The sequence below is a fragment of the Manis pentadactyla genome, chromosome 13, assembly GCF_030020395.1.
Source record: "Manis pentadactyla isolate mManPen7 chromosome 13, mManPen7.hap1, whole genome shotgun sequence".
NCBI lineage: Eukaryota > Metazoa > Chordata > Mammalia > Pholidota > Manidae > Manis > Manis pentadactyla.
Genome location: NC_080031.1, coordinates 63,796,808 through 63,812,651, shown reverse-complemented (window position 1 = coordinate 63,812,651; position 15,844 = coordinate 63,796,808). Strand labels below are relative to the sequence as shown.

The window sequence follows — 15,844 nt, the reverse complement described above, 5'->3', positions numbered from 1 at the left end:
TGTGGTACATATACACAACGGAATACTACTCAGCCATAAGAAAAGGGCAAATCCAATCATTTGCAGCAACATGGATGGAGCTGGAAGGCATTATGCTCAGTGAAACAAGCCAAGCAGAGAAAGAGAAATACCAAATGATTTCACTCATCTGTGGAATATAAGAACAAAGGAAAAACTGAAGGAACAAAACAGCAGCAGAATCACAGAACTCAAGAATGGACTAACAGGTACCTAAGGGAAAGGGACTGGGGAGGATGGGTGGGTAGGGAGGGATAAGGGGGGGAGAAAAAGAGGGATATTAAGATTAGCATCTATAGCGGGGTGGGAGAAAGGGGAGGGCTGTACAACACAGAGAAGTCAAGTAGTGATTCTACAACAGTTTGCTATGCTGATGGACAGTGACTGTAAAGGAGTATATAGGGGGGACCTGGTATAGGGGAGAGCCTAGTAAACAAAGTATTCATCATGTAAGTGTAGATTAATGATAAAAAAAAAAAGCAGTTCTTGTGTGGTGACCTCCAGTGAGTTCTACACAATGATATAAAGGGCATATAAAAGTGTAGGCAAATCGCCTGTTTGTGTTTATACAGAGGATCAAAGCCTAATTGGGCTACCCCGAAAATGAACTAAGATACGATATGAAAAAGAACTTCCAACATCAGCATTCTTGGGAAGACTCATGACAGAAGATGATCAGCAAAAAAAAAAAAAAAAAAAAAAAACCCCAACAAAGATCCACGCACTGCTACAGCTGTAGATGCACTCATCCCACCAGTTCCTGGACTTGCCATGGGAATGATGAAGGAGATATCTAAGCTGGCCTGTGCATACAGTAAAACAACAAATTGGACTGGATCTATACTGTTGGAACTCAACGAAGAATTAGGAGAAGTGCAAACTGTAGCACTCCAAAATCTTACAACCACAGACTATTTACTGTTAAAAGAATATATGTGATGTGAACAGTCCCCAGGAATGGGTTGTTCTAATTTATCTGAATTCTCTCAGACTGTTCAAAGTTCAGTTGGACAATATCCACCATATCATAGATAAGTTTTCACAAATGCCTAAGGTGCCTAACTGGTTTTCTTGGTTTCACTGGAGATGGCTGGTAATTACAGGTATGCTTTGGTTATGTAACTATACTCCTATTATGTTAATGTGTGTGCTCAATTTAATTAGTAGTTTCAAACCTATCCATGCTGAAGTTACTCTACAAGAAGATATGTCAAAGAAATATTCAATCTTCCCAGGTTTTCTTCCGCCTGCTACTTCTATAGCTTTTCTTCTTCCTACCTAATCACAACCTTTAAATAGAACTCGTGCCACATGTCGAATTTACCAAGTATCATAATTCTTCCAAGTGGTAAAGACACCTCAAGACAAATGCTGGGCATAGAAGCCACAGGGCATAAATATGCAAAGAAGTAAAAAGCTAACCTTTTGAAACAATAAGGCTTCTCTCTCACTTACCAACTTAACATTTCCCTGTATGGCCCCGGAAGGTGACTGGTTAGCCAGAGACGGGTAAGATTCCTCAAGGGAGGAACAACCTAAGACAGGCACAGTCGCTGGGGGCCATCTGGTGAGAAAATGGGGAGCAGCAGAGATGAGGCTTAGAACCTCCCCCCTCATGTTCTGAGAGAAATCTTCTGCATACATGGATGTTTTTTGCCCTCGTCTAGCTCGGATTAACCATAGTCTACAGGCACACACCTGATCATCTACATTTGCTCTCTTACAACACTAAACTCTGTTTTCTACCTTTATCTCATATCTACCTACCACTTCAGCATTTTATTAAAAATAATAATAATAGAGAAATGTGGTATCCATATATAAATCAAGTTTAAAAATCAAATGAATATTCATATTAGAACTGACTGTTTATAGTTCATAATGCATGAACAAAACTGAAAGCTTTTGTGATGACTGCTCTTGCACTGTTCACCATGTAACTTATTCACTATGTAAGAATTTGTTCGTTATGCATCAGAAGATTGGAGACTGACGAAAATTAGGCTTGGGGTGGATTAATGATTGTGCATTGAGTATTGACCCTCCTATACAGAAATTTATTGTTGTTAACTATTTGATCAATATATATGAGAGATGCCCTCACAAATATATATATATTATATATATATATATATATATATGTATATATATATATATATATATATATATAAACAGACTTCCAATTGTAAAATAAATAAGTAACCGGGATGTAATGTATAGCATAAGGAATATAGTCAAAATATTGTAACAACTTGGTATGGTGATAGCTGGTACCTAGAACTATCATGTATATAAATGTTGAATCACTGTGTTGTACACCTGAAACTAATGTAATGTAATAATGTGTGTCAACTACCCTTCAATAAAAATTAAAAAAAAGAAGTATATTCAAAAATTATATACCTTGTAAAATACATAGCTTCTGCTTCGAGGTACTTAGAATTAACATAGTGCATAAAATTATACACACTGAGATACTACAAAGGAAAATAAGGTAAATGACCAACTACGTGTGAAGAACACACAAGTAGCTCTCACTGAATTGTGAAATCCTAAATATTGGTGAAAGATCCACAAGAATTTTCACTGAGAAGATGAATATTTAAAGATCTCCTGAGGGTCTCAGAGGGCTACCTAATTGTAAAGAACTGAAGATGAGTATTCCAAATACAACATGAAATCAAGGGTGTTTTTAACAGTAGTTCTAATACTGGGGATCTCTAATTTAAAAATGGCTACCATATCATAAGCAGGCATGTAAGAGTGATTTTTCCAAATTTCTAATCAATACTCCCCTTGGCTTTTTTCTCTAACCCATTTTTGCCTTCCTTCCCTCCAGAGAGACCCCCGTGGAGAGAGGGGTTTGAGGGCTACTATATCACCCCAGTGATTCACTTTATCCTCACGGGGCTCTCTGACCTTACCGAGGTGCACTGTCCTCTCTTTGTGGTCTTTGCCATCACCTACCAGGTCACCTTGGTGGGAAACGGAGCCATTCTCTTGGCCATTGGGACGGAGAAGCTGCGCACACCCATGTATTACTTCCTGGCCAATCTGTCCCTCTTAGACATATTCTGCCCATCAGCTACTGTCCCCAAGATGCTGGACAATCTCTTGACTGGGAATCACAGCATTTCCTTCCTGGGCTGTGCTTTGCAGCTTTATTTCCTGGTGGTCCTGGCGGGGACTGAGGTCTTCCTTCTCGCTGTCATGGCTTATGACCGGTACGTGGCCATCTGCTTCTCCCTCCGTTACACCCTCATCATGACCAAAGTTCGCTGTGCCCAGCTGGCAGCTGGGACCTGGGCAGCAGGGTTTCTCTATTCCCTCCTCCACACAGTATCCACCTTCCACCTGTCTTTCTGCAAGTCCAATCCGGTCAACCAGTACTACTGTGACATCCCCCCAGTGGTGGCCCTCTCCTGCTCATCCACCTACATGGCAGAAATGCTTGTTTCAGTGGTAGGAGGTATCTTGGGAATTGGTGCCTTCCTAACCACCTAAATCTCTTACATTCACATCATATCCACCATCCTAAAGATCCTGTCTGTGGAAGGGAAACCCAAAGCATTCTCCACATGTGCCTCCCACCTCCTGGTGGTCTGTTTGTTCTATGGCACAGCCATCTTCACCTACATTTGTCCCTCTTCAAGTCACCACTCCCCAGACAGGGACAGACTCCGCGCCATTCTCTATGGGGTTATCACCGCAATGCTAAACCCCATGATCTACCAGAAGTGAAAGGGGCACTCAGCAGGGTCTTATGTCACTGAGCATGTTTACAGTGAATGTAAGAGTAAAACACAAAAAGTCCATACTCATTTTAGAACACATTTATAAGAAGAATTCATAGACTATAATTTTAATTGACACATAGAATACACTTATGCACACTGAAATTTATAGACATGCAAACCTAGACATGATTTTAGTCTATCTGAAAGCCTACATATCTATATATGCATATGTGTATCTCAATCCAAGGGGAACCTAAAGTATATAACCCCAAAATAAACTTCTTCATGAGTAGGAAAGAACACTAGTTACAGTAATATAAGGGTAAACTGGGCCTATCTTTTAAGGTAATTAGAATTTATGTTTATAGCCATATAAATATCCATAGCTAAACCTGTATCATCTATTTACTTCTGTTATCATTAATCTACAATTACATGAGGAACATTATGTTTACTAGACTCCCCCCATCACCAAGTCTACCCCACAAACCCCATTACAGTCACTGTCCATCAGCGTAGTAAGATCTTGTAGAATCACTACTTGTCTTCTCTATGTTGCACAGACCTCCCCGTAACCCCCCCAACATTATACATGATAATCATATTGCCCCTTTATTTCCCCCCTGTCCCTTATCCCTCCCTTCCCACTCATCCTCCCCAGTCCATTTCCCTTTGGTAACTGTTAGTCCATTCTTGGGTTCTATGAGTCTGCTGCTGCTCTCTTCCTTCAGTTTTTTCTTTGTTCTTATACTCCACAGATGAGTGAAATCACTTGGTACTTGTCTTTCTCTGCCTGGCATATTTCACTGAGCATAATACCCTCTAGCTCCATCCATGTTGTTGCAAATGGTAGGATTTCTTTTTTACTTATGGCTGAATAGTATTCCATTGTGAATATGTACCACATCTTCTTTATCTATTCATCTACTGATGGACACTTAGGTTGCTTCCATTTCTTGGCTATTGTAAATAGTGTTGCGATAAACATAGGAGTGCATATGTCTTTTTCAAACTGGGCTGCTGCATTCTTAGGGTAAATTCCTAGCAGTGGAATTCCGGGATCAAGTGGTATTTCTATTTTGAGCTCTTTGAGGAACCTCCGTATTGCTTTCCACAATGATTAAACTAGTTTACATTCCCACCAGCAGTGTAGGAGGATTCCCCTTTCTCCACATCCTCGCCAACATTTGTTGTTGTTTGTCTTTTGGATGTTGGCCATCCTAACTGGTGTGAGGTGATATCTCATTGTGGTTTTAATTTGCATTTCTCTGATGACAAGCGATGTGGAGCATCTTTTCATGTGTCTGTTGGCCATCTGAATTTCTTCTTTGGAGAAGTGTCTGTTCAGCTCCTCTGCCATTTTTTAATTGGATTATTTGCTTTTTGTTTGTTGAGGTGCATGAACTCTTTATATATTTTGGATGTCAACCCTTTATCAGATCTGTCATTTATGAATATATTCTCCCATACTCAGGATGCCTTTTTGTTCTATTGGTGGTGTCCTTTGCTGTACAGAAGCTTTTCAGCTTGATATAGTCCCACTTGTTCATTTTTGCTTTTGTTTCCCTTGCCCGGGGAGATATGTTCATGAGGAAGTCACTCATGTTTATGTCCAAGAGATTTTTGCCTATGTTTTTTTCTAAGAGTTTTATGGTTTCATGGCTTACATTCAGGTCTTTGATCCATTTCAAATTTACTTTTGTGTATTGGATTAGACAATGATCCAGTTTCATTCTCTTACATGTAGCTGTCCAGTTTTGCCAGCACCATCTGTTAAAGAGGCTGTCATTTCCCCATTGTATGTCCATGGCTCCTTTATCGAATATTAATTGACCATATATATTTGGGTTAATATCTGGACTTTGTATTCTGTTCCACTGGTCTGTAGCTTTGTTCTTGTGCCAGTACCAAATTATCTTGATTACTGTGGCTTTGTAGTAGAGCTTGAAGTTGGGAGGCGAGATCCCTCCTGTTTTATTCTTCCTTCTCAGGATTGCTTTGGCTATTCGGGGTCTTTTGTGGTTCCATATGAATTTTAGAACTATTTGTTCCAGTTTGTTGAAGAATGCTATTGCTATTTTGATAGGGATTGCATCAAATCTGTATATTGCTTTAGCTAGGTTGGCCATTTTGACAATATTAATTCTTCCTAGCCAGGAACATGGGATGAGTTTCCATTTGTTAGTGTCCTCTTTAATTTCTCTTAAGAGTGTTTTGTAGTTTTCAGGGTATAGGTCTTTCACTTCCTTGGTTAGGTTTATTGCTAGGTATTTTATTCTTTTTGATGCAATTGTGAATGGAATTGTTTTCCTGATTTCTCTTTCTGCTAGTTCATTGTTAGTGTATAGAAAAGCCACAGATTTCTGTGTATTAATTTTGTATCCTGCAACTTTGCTCAATTCAGATGTTAGTTCTAGTAGTTTTGGTGTGGAGTCTTTAGGGTTTTTTATGTACAGTATCATGTTATCTGCAAATAGTGACAGTTTGACTTCTTTACCAATCTGGATGCTTTGTATTTCTTTGTTTTGTCTGATTGCCGTGGCTAGGACCTCCAGTACTATGTTGAATAACAGTGGGGAGAGTGGGCATCCCTGTCTTGTTCCCGATCTTAGAGGAAAAGCTTTCAGCTTCTCGCTGTTCAGTATGATGTTGGCTATGGGTTTATCAGATATAGCCTTTATTATGTTGAGGTACTTGCCCTTTATACCCATTTTGTTGAGAGTTTTTATCATGAATGGATGTTGAATTTTGTCGAATGCTTTTTCAGTGTCTATGGAGATGATCATGTGGTTTTTGTCCTTTCTTTTGTTGATGTGGTGGATGATGTTGATGGATTTTTGAATGTTGTACCATCCTTGCATCCCTGGGATGAATCCCACTTGGTCATAGTGTATGATCCTCTTGATGTAGTTTTGAATTCGGTTTGCTAATATTTTGTTGACTATTTTTGCATCTATGTTCATCAGTGATATTGGTCTGTAATTTTCTTTTTTGGTGGGGTCTTTGCCTGCTTTTGTTATTAGAGTGATGCTGGCTTCATAGAATGAGTTTGGAAGTATACCCTCTTCTTCTATTTTTTGGAAAACTTTAAGGAGAATGGGTTTTATGTCTTCTCTGTATGTCTGATAAAATTCCACAGTAAATCAGTCTGGCCCAGGGATTTTTCTCTTGGGTAGTTTTTTGATTACTGATTCAATTTCATTGCTTGTAATTGGTCTGTTTAGATTTTCTGTTTCTTCCTTGGTCACTCTGGAAAGGTTGTATTTTTCTAGGAAGTTGTCCATTTCTTCTAGATTTTCCAGCTTGTTAGCATATAGGTTTTCATAGTACTCTCTAATAATTCTTTTATTTCCAGGGGTCTGTCGTGATTTTTCTTTTCTCGTTTCTGATTCTGTTGATGTGTGTAGATTCTCTTTTTCTCTTAATAAGTCTGGCTAGGGGTTTATCTACTTTGTTTATTTTCTCAAAGAACCAGCTCTTGGTTTTATTGATTTTTTTCTTATGTTTTGTTCTTCTCAATTTTATTTATTTCTTCTCTGATCTTTATTATGTCCCTCCTTCTGCTGACGTTAGGCCTCATTTGTTCTTCTTTTTCCAATTTCAATAATTGTAACTTTAGACTATTCATTTGGGATTGTTCTTCCTTCTTTAAATAGGCCTGGATTGCTCTATACTTTCCTCTTAGAACTGCCTTTTGCTGCATCTCACAGAAGTTGGGGCTTTGTGCTGTTATTGTCACTTGTCTCCATATATTGCTTGATCTCTATTTTAATTTGTCCATTGATCCATTGATTATTTAGGAGCATGTTGTTAAGCCTCCATGTGTTTTTGAGCCTTTTTGTTTTCTTATCATCTATTTTATATCTACATTTACATCTATATCTCAATGTCTATTCATAGATCTTTGTTTTACTTCTTTTCCTCCTGTGATTGAATGCCTATGCTCTCTCCATAAAATTATCCTTTCACTCATCCTATCTTTTAATTTTTGCTTCCACTTACTATGTATTTATGTGCTTTTCTCCCTCTTTCTGTGCTCCTGTGTATTCTCAGATCTACCTGTCTCTCCAAAGAAAGGACTTATTTTATATCTGATTTAGATGTCAAATTTAGTTCAGTAAATTACTCTCATCTTACTCTCAACATGATCAAAATTGAAAGCACCATCTTGTAACACACACACACACACATACATAACCACATTCCTCCTTAGTTGCCATGTATTTTTGGTATCAGTATTCTCCAGCTACATGGACTAAAATCCCTGAAACTAGTCTCTCATTTAGATATAGTAACTATTATGGAGAAATGGATACACATAATTTATCACAGTATCATTTTGCCCAGCATTACTGAGATAGAGTTGAAATATAATGGTTTTGGTGTGCAAAATGATAGTTTGATATACATATTTGTTGCAAAATATTTGACACCATAAGGATGGTTAATACATCTACCACCTCTGCTTATGACACTATCCTTTCTCCATTGTGTTTCTTGCTTGCCTTTTCATATATTCGCTGTCCACACATGTATGTTTACGTCACGGCTCTTAATTCTATTCCATGGGTCTATGTGCCTATTGTGAGGTTTTGTTAGCTGGTACCACACTCTTTTGCATAATATAGCTTCATTATATAGTTTGGGGTTAAAGAAGAGTGATATCTACTTTGTACTTTTTTCAGTAGTGTTTGTAACTTAAGGTTCTTTTTTATTCCATATGATGAGAGTTTTGATTTCTATTTATGTGGAAACTAACATTGGAAGTTTGATGGGAATTGTGTTGAATCTATAGATAACTTTGGGTAGTGTGTATATCTTAACAATATGAATTCTTCTTTTACATGATGGATATTTACATGTCTTTGCATCTTTAAAAATTTTTTTCATCAGTGTCTAATAGTTTTTAATTTATTGACCTTATACCTCCTTGGTTAAATTTGTTCTAAGTATATTTTTGATGTTATGATAAGATATGTCTCCTATCTTTTATAGATAAATTATTAATGTATTAAAGTGCCTTAGATATTTATATGTAGATTTGTATCCTGTGAGTTCACTTAGTTTTTTTGTTCAATACTTTCTGGTAGAATCTTAGTGATTTTCTTTTTCTTGTTTATGTCAGTTTTTATCAATGCACATACACTAAAATGCACATTTCTTACTTCACAGATGGATGAATTTTGATGTTTGTATGCTCAGGTAATGATCACCCAGATTAGGATAAATAATCTCATTAATTTTTCCTTTCAACTACTTCATCCAATCCCCTACCTTCCTCTACTTTGTCAACCACCAGTCTCTTTCCTGTGTCTATGAGTCTATTTCTATTGTGTTTGTGTTGCTTTTAGATTCTACAGGTAAGTCAAATCCTTTTGGTGTGAAAATGATTTTTTTTCTTTCTCTCTGGGCCTTATTTCACTTAGCAAAATACTCTCTAGGTCAATCCATGTTGCTGAAATGTGAAGATTTCTTTTTTTTTTTTGTCTTAAGTATTTTTCTATAAAAAATATATCATCTGCAGAGACAATATTAATACTTCTTTTATTTAGTTATTTGTAAATCTTTGTCTTGCCTAATTGCTAGGACTCCAATGTTTTGTTGAATAGAAGTCAGAAAAGTCAGAACCTTTTTGAGATTTTTACATCTATAATCATCAGGGATATTGACTGCAGTTTTCTTCCTTGTAGTTTCCTTATCTTGCTCTGTATCAGGGTAATTATGGCCTTGTGAAATGGATTTGGTGGTGTTTCCTCCTCTTAAAAATTTTTTGCAAGATCTTGAGAAGGACTGATATTAATTCATTACATGATTACTTAGAATACACTAATAAATACATTAGTCCAAGGAGTTTCCTATTTCTAAGATTGTTTTATTAATGATTCAATCTTCTTACTTATTATTGGTTTGTTAGCATTTTCTGTATCTTCATGATTCACTCTCAGTAGAAAGTGTTTCTAGGAATGTGTGCATTTGTTCTTGTTTAGACCATTTTTAGGCATGTAATTGTTCATGTTAGTCTCATGATCCTTTATAATTCTGTAGCATTAATTGTAATGCTTCTCTTTTCATCTAATATTGTATTTTTATGTTTTGATAGTCTAGTTAAAATTTTATTTATCATTTCAAAGACTCATCTCTTAGTTCTCTATTTTTTTCTCTACTCACAACATTATTGTTCAATGACTTTCTTTTTTGCTATGTTGGATTCCTTTTTCTAGTTTTGTATATCTATTATAGGTATGTGTTTTGTAGTTACCACATGTTTTATATATGACATGATACATAAAGAGCAGCCTATGTTATTTTGTTAGTTGCTTAATTTTGAATACCTTCTAACAGCTTACATTTCTGTTTCCCCCTCCTCCACTGAATATATAGATATAGATATGTGTGTGTCTACTTTATTACCTTTAACTTCAGGATTCCTTCAATGAATCTGCAAAAGCAGTTGATTTTGCTACTTTTCTCTTTTAACTTTCAAACTACATTCAAAAATACACTGAAAAGATCATTCACCATGATCAGCTAGGATTTATCACAGGGAAGCAAGGATGGTAAAATATCTGCAAATCAATCAATGTGATACACCACATGATAAAAAGGAAGGATAAAAATAATCTCAACAGGTGTTGAAAAAGCATTTGACAAAATTCAACACCCGTTCATGATAAAAACTTTCAACAAATATTAAAAAGGGCATGTATTTTAATATTATCAAGGCCATATAAGGCAAAACCACAGCCAACATCATACCATACAAATAACCAACAGTCACATAAAAAGAAGCTCCACATCACTAAACATCAGAAAAATGGAAGTCAAAACCACAATAGATATCACCCCACACACCAGTCAGAATGGCCACACTGCAAAAAACAAGTGTTGGCGAGGATGTGGAGAAAAGGGAACCCTCTTTTGGTGCAGTCACCATGGAAAATTGGTGAAGACATTATGGAAATCAGTATGGAATTTCCTCAAAATACTACAAATAGAAATCACCTATGAATGTCAATTCCATTTCTAGGAATTTACCCAAAGAAAACAAAATATCTGATTTGGGAAGATGAATGTGTTCCTGTGTTGCCAGCAACATCACCTACAACAGCCAGGAGGCAGGAGAAACCAGTATGTCCGTCAGTAGACGAGTGGGTAAAGAAGGCCCAGTACATACATGTAATGACATTCGGCCATGAAAAGAAGGAAATATTGTCATTTGCAACAACGTGGATGGACCTAGAGGTCATCATGCTGAATGAAATAAGGCAGGTGGAGAGAGACAAATACCATATGTTTTCACTTATATGTGGTATCTAAAAACAAAACAAAGTGAAATGAAATTGAATTGGTAATGAAAAGCCCCCAAGAAACCAAAGTCCAAGCAAAATGAACCAAATAGCAAAAGCCACAGACACTGAGAACACACTGAGGTCCCCAAGCGGGAGGGGCTGGGGTGGGTGGGTGAAATGGGTGAAGATGATAAAGAGGCACAAAACCTCAATCATGGTATAAATTAGTCACAGGGATTAAGGTACAGCATAGGGAAGATAGTCAATAGTTCTATAACATCTTTCTGTATAGACAGACTCTACACCAGTTGGAATGAACATTTAGTAATATAGAAAACTATCAAATCAACTAAGTAATGTAATTTAAATCAATATAATATTGTATAACCACACTTAATTGAACCACACTTCAATTAAAAAAATCTTGTTTTGTGTAGTCCATCCATCATCTCACAGAAAACAGAGCAACCCCATTATATTCATAATAGTTCAAGGATTTCTTTTACACTTAATAAGAATAAACTTCATTTACCATGATTTCATAGTTATAAAAAAAGACACAGAAAATTCTAGGCCTTTATTTTTCTTCTCTTAACCATTATCCAAAAAAACTTTCTATTGTTGGCAAGACCTGAATTGGGCAAAAAATGTGAGATAGCTGCTGTTTTTTAAGAGATAATTATATTTCAGGGTGGTTTGTGTAACACAGATGTGACACCATCACCACAAATAATATTACATTCAAATAAAAGGCAAAATATTAAGCAAACATATGAATATTTGCTATATAAAATAGACAACTGGCTGTTTAAGATTTTATTCAATTTTATATGGTACTGTATTTTAACAAAATCTATGGGTTTTTGTGCAATGAAGAATTGAATTTTTGATACCACATGCAAACTCTGTTAGAGTAAAATGAGGAATAAAAACAAAACAAACCTCAAATTTTTAATAGTACAGTTGTATTACTACTTTGTTTCTTACTTCAGGTCTTTATGGATTTTCCACCATGTCTAAAATCAAGTAACAGTGACCTGCCACGACTATGGGCAACTCTGGAGTGTTATAGAGGATGTGTGTCTGGGCAATGCTGACTTTTGGAGAAGTTAATTGTTCCCAAATGATTGCATACAAAAGTTCACATACCCTGTCTGATGTGGCACAAGTTCATATGATGAGGCCATCATTGTGTAAAGTTTTAAATTGAATAAAAATATCAATAACAGTATAGAAAAGGAAGTAAAAGAATAATTCTAAATAATGTAGGACCATTCACTAGCACTGTGATCACATCACTTAATGATAATGGAGGACAAAGTGCAGGTAGAGGAGAAGAGAAGATACTGGATGTCATAGACTGAGGAGAATCAGAAATGCAGAGTGGGTAGATATTCAAGGTGACCACCTGACTGTGGACTAAACCCAGAAGTTATTGGAATTCCCAGATTATTAGGAAAACTATAGAGAAAATGATACATGATTGCAGATTAAGCAGTGTATTGCATAAATATAGAGAAAGCGTTCCTATTTCTGAGGTGACAGGAAAAGGGAATGGAGTGAGAAAGTTTCACCATCCCCTCAAATACAACAGCTGTCTAGTGACCCTGAATGGAAGTGCTGGATTTCAAGGCAGAGTCTAGTTTCAGGGATTTTGGTCTATGTAGCTGGGGAAACTGGTAACAAGAATACATGGCAGCTGATTAGAAGGTGTGTGTGTTTGTGTTAGAAGATGTTAGAAGGTGCTTTCAGTCTTGAACATGCTGAAGCTAAGAGGGCAGTAATGTTTTAAACTGAATCAGATATCTAAATCAGACAGGAAAAGACAGTGCTCTCCTTGACACAGGTTTTACTGAAAATGGATAGGGTCCCCAGAAAAGTGGGAGCAGCAGAGGAATACAGAGTGAGTGGGAGCAAAAGCTGAAAGACAGGGTGAGAGAGATCATAACGTTAGAGAGACTATCAGCCTAGGCAGCTGGTATCACAGTGGAAAGAAGGGAAAGACCTGTGGATAAATGTTCAGATATAGGTTTAAAAATAGACATAAAACATACAGATGATATAGGTAGAGGTACAGATATGGATGTGGATGTGAACACACACCCCAGTTAAATAAAAAGAAACTCTTACACTAGTGTGATCATTAACAGTTCTCTGTATACACTTGAAAATACCTACTTTTAGATGATACACTTCATGTTTCAATTGGAATGAGATAGAAATATGCATAGATATAGATATAAAGTTATATGTATGTGTGTATCTATGAATTTCTATGTGTATTGTTTGTATTTTCTATATCAATTGAAAATTACTTTCTATGAATTTGCCCTATTTAAAAGTGAGCATTAAGACATTCTTTTACTATTGCATTTCCTGTAAACATGCTCCATGAGATAAGACCCTGCTGACTGCACCTTTCACCTCTCTGTTCCTCATGCCGTAGATCATGGGGTTTAACATTGGGGTAATAACCCCATAGAGCATGGGGATGAGGCTGTGTCCAGCTGGAGAGCCACCCACCGGAAAAAGGCTGCATGTAGGTGAATGTGGCTGTGCCATAGAACAAGCAGACCACCAGGAGGTGGGAGACGCATGTGAAGAAGGCTTTGTGCTTCCCTTCCACAGACTGGAGCTTCAGGATGGCAGGCATGATGTAGATGTAAGACATGAAGGTGGTCAGGAAGGCACGAATTGCCAAAATCTCTCTTTCCACTAACACGAGCATGTCTATCATGTCCAGCCTGATGGTGGACAGAAACTGGGAAATTCAGTATGTTAGAGAACCACTCTTGCTCCCAGTGTGGAGAAACTATGAGCTAGGTCACTTTTGACTACTCATTCTGTAATGATCTGTGGGAATAGCACCTAGGAGCGCTTGTGCATCCATATAAAACCACCTCCTTGTTCTCTGAGGTCATGGAGTCTCATGAATGCTGAGCACCATCAGCTGGCTGAGATAGGGGATACAGGATCCAGTCTTTGGCTTGTGGCCATTAACACTGGTTGGTAGGTGTTGGACAAGTTCATTTCAAGGAGAATATTGAGACCTAATTGTTGGGTGAGCTGGAAGAAAGCTTCCACACAGTGGACCAAGTTCCTGGAGGAGTAATTATCTGCCCCATCACTCCCAGGTGCAATTTAGTTAGAAACACAATCATCCATCAGCTAGGAAAGTGTGCAGCTAATCCTAATCCAGGGAGAAATTGGTGGCCTTGTGTTTTTGCAGCTGTTTTCCTGCTGAGATGGAGGATAGCTGTAGAAATTGTTTGCACTTCTCTTTTAAACTGCCTCTTATTTTGATGTGGTCCCAGGGCACTTGCAAATTCAGGACCCACATTCAGCCTCAGGAATTGGTGATTTGGAACCCATTTCCTCAGGTGACAGCCATAAAATTGGGGCACTAGCTGTGTGGATAAGCTCCTTTCAAGTACAAACTGGAAACTTTTGTTTTTATCCTCAGAGCATGCCAGCAGTAGAAAGTTTGGAGATATTCCCACAGGCTTCCCAGGGCTGTAGATCTGTATCCCTTGGGGACACCTGGGAAAGCAGGCAGTCAAAACCCTTTGAGGGAGAAGGTGGGGGCTGGGCTTTTTACCTCCTATCCTTTTGAGCTGTGCCTGTGAGGACATCTAAGGGAAGTGCCTGCACTTCTGCTAAGAAGGGCCTCTTTGTAAAAGGAAGTCCTGGGACACTCAAGAATGCCAAGTCCACTGGCTCTCAAAGCTGGATGGTAAGGTGGCAGGTATAAAGGTTGGGCTTCTTGACATTTGGACACGTTCCATTAAGGGAGAAGGTTGGACTTGGTTTTGCTGTTGGAATAGTCCTGGGGAGGAGGCCCGAGAAGTTACCACAACCCTTTATGGCCCCAAGGACAATTGCAGTCAACTTCAGAATGCAAGATAATTAGAAACCAACCCTCAGCAATTAACTGGGATAATAAGCCGTCTAACTTCTTCTAGGGAGAAACTGGGAGCTGAGCATTTTTGCCTGCTCCCTCTGCACTGAGCCCAGGACGGTAGCTGCAGGGTGTGCTTTCATGCATAAAGACATCCCTTTTTAGTGTGGTCTTGGGGGCTCATGAATGCAAAGATAATTGGCTCTTAAAGCTATGGGATTTGGAAGCCAGTCCTTTCATGAGTGACTATATGAGTAGGGGCACTAAGTGTGCTGTCCTCAGGGAGAGTCTGGAATATGACAGTTCCCTCTGATTATAATGTGCCCGCTGTTTGACATGATTATGCCTCAGATTTCCCCACCCATTTTTATACTGGTATTTTCTCATCTGCTAAAAGTGTGAGGGTCCCTCAACCAGAGTCTGAGTTTATCTCAGAAATAATGGATCTTTGTGTCACTATACATTTAGTGCATCTGTACAAGGAAGGAAGCAGGAGGCCCCCATTCCACCATCTTGCAGATGTTGCTGCCACTTCATTTTTAATGCGCTTTTCTGTAGGGTTGTCCCTGAATGAGGTGCCGAGCACATCCTAGGCTGCGCTGTCTGTACGATATGCAGGCTACTGAATAAGACAGAATGCAGAACCGATATATTTATATCCTAGAAAGATGTGATTATAATATTGTTTTAATTGGCATTTTTATTTTTATTTTTTAACTTTCTGAATTCTTCTATTATTTCCATTATAAAAGTAAAAATTTTTGTTTTATAATTATTTTTATATTGACACGTTTTGACCCGAGTATACACTCATGTAACCATTATCTAAATCAAGATTTCAACCATTCTCATTCATTTTCCCCCTTTCAAAATTTAATCCATTCCCCCCCCAACCGTGGCAA

At 37.8% G+C, this 15,844-nt stretch overlaps 1 pseudogene; it reads left to right on the top strand.

Moving 5' to 3' along the window:
• Window positions 1–2,672: 2,672 nt before the first annotated feature.
• On the top strand, window positions 2,673–3,759 carry LOC118925236 (olfactory receptor 5V1-like; annotated as a pseudogene).
• The last annotated feature ends 12,085 nt before the right edge of the window (window positions 3,760–15,844 follow it).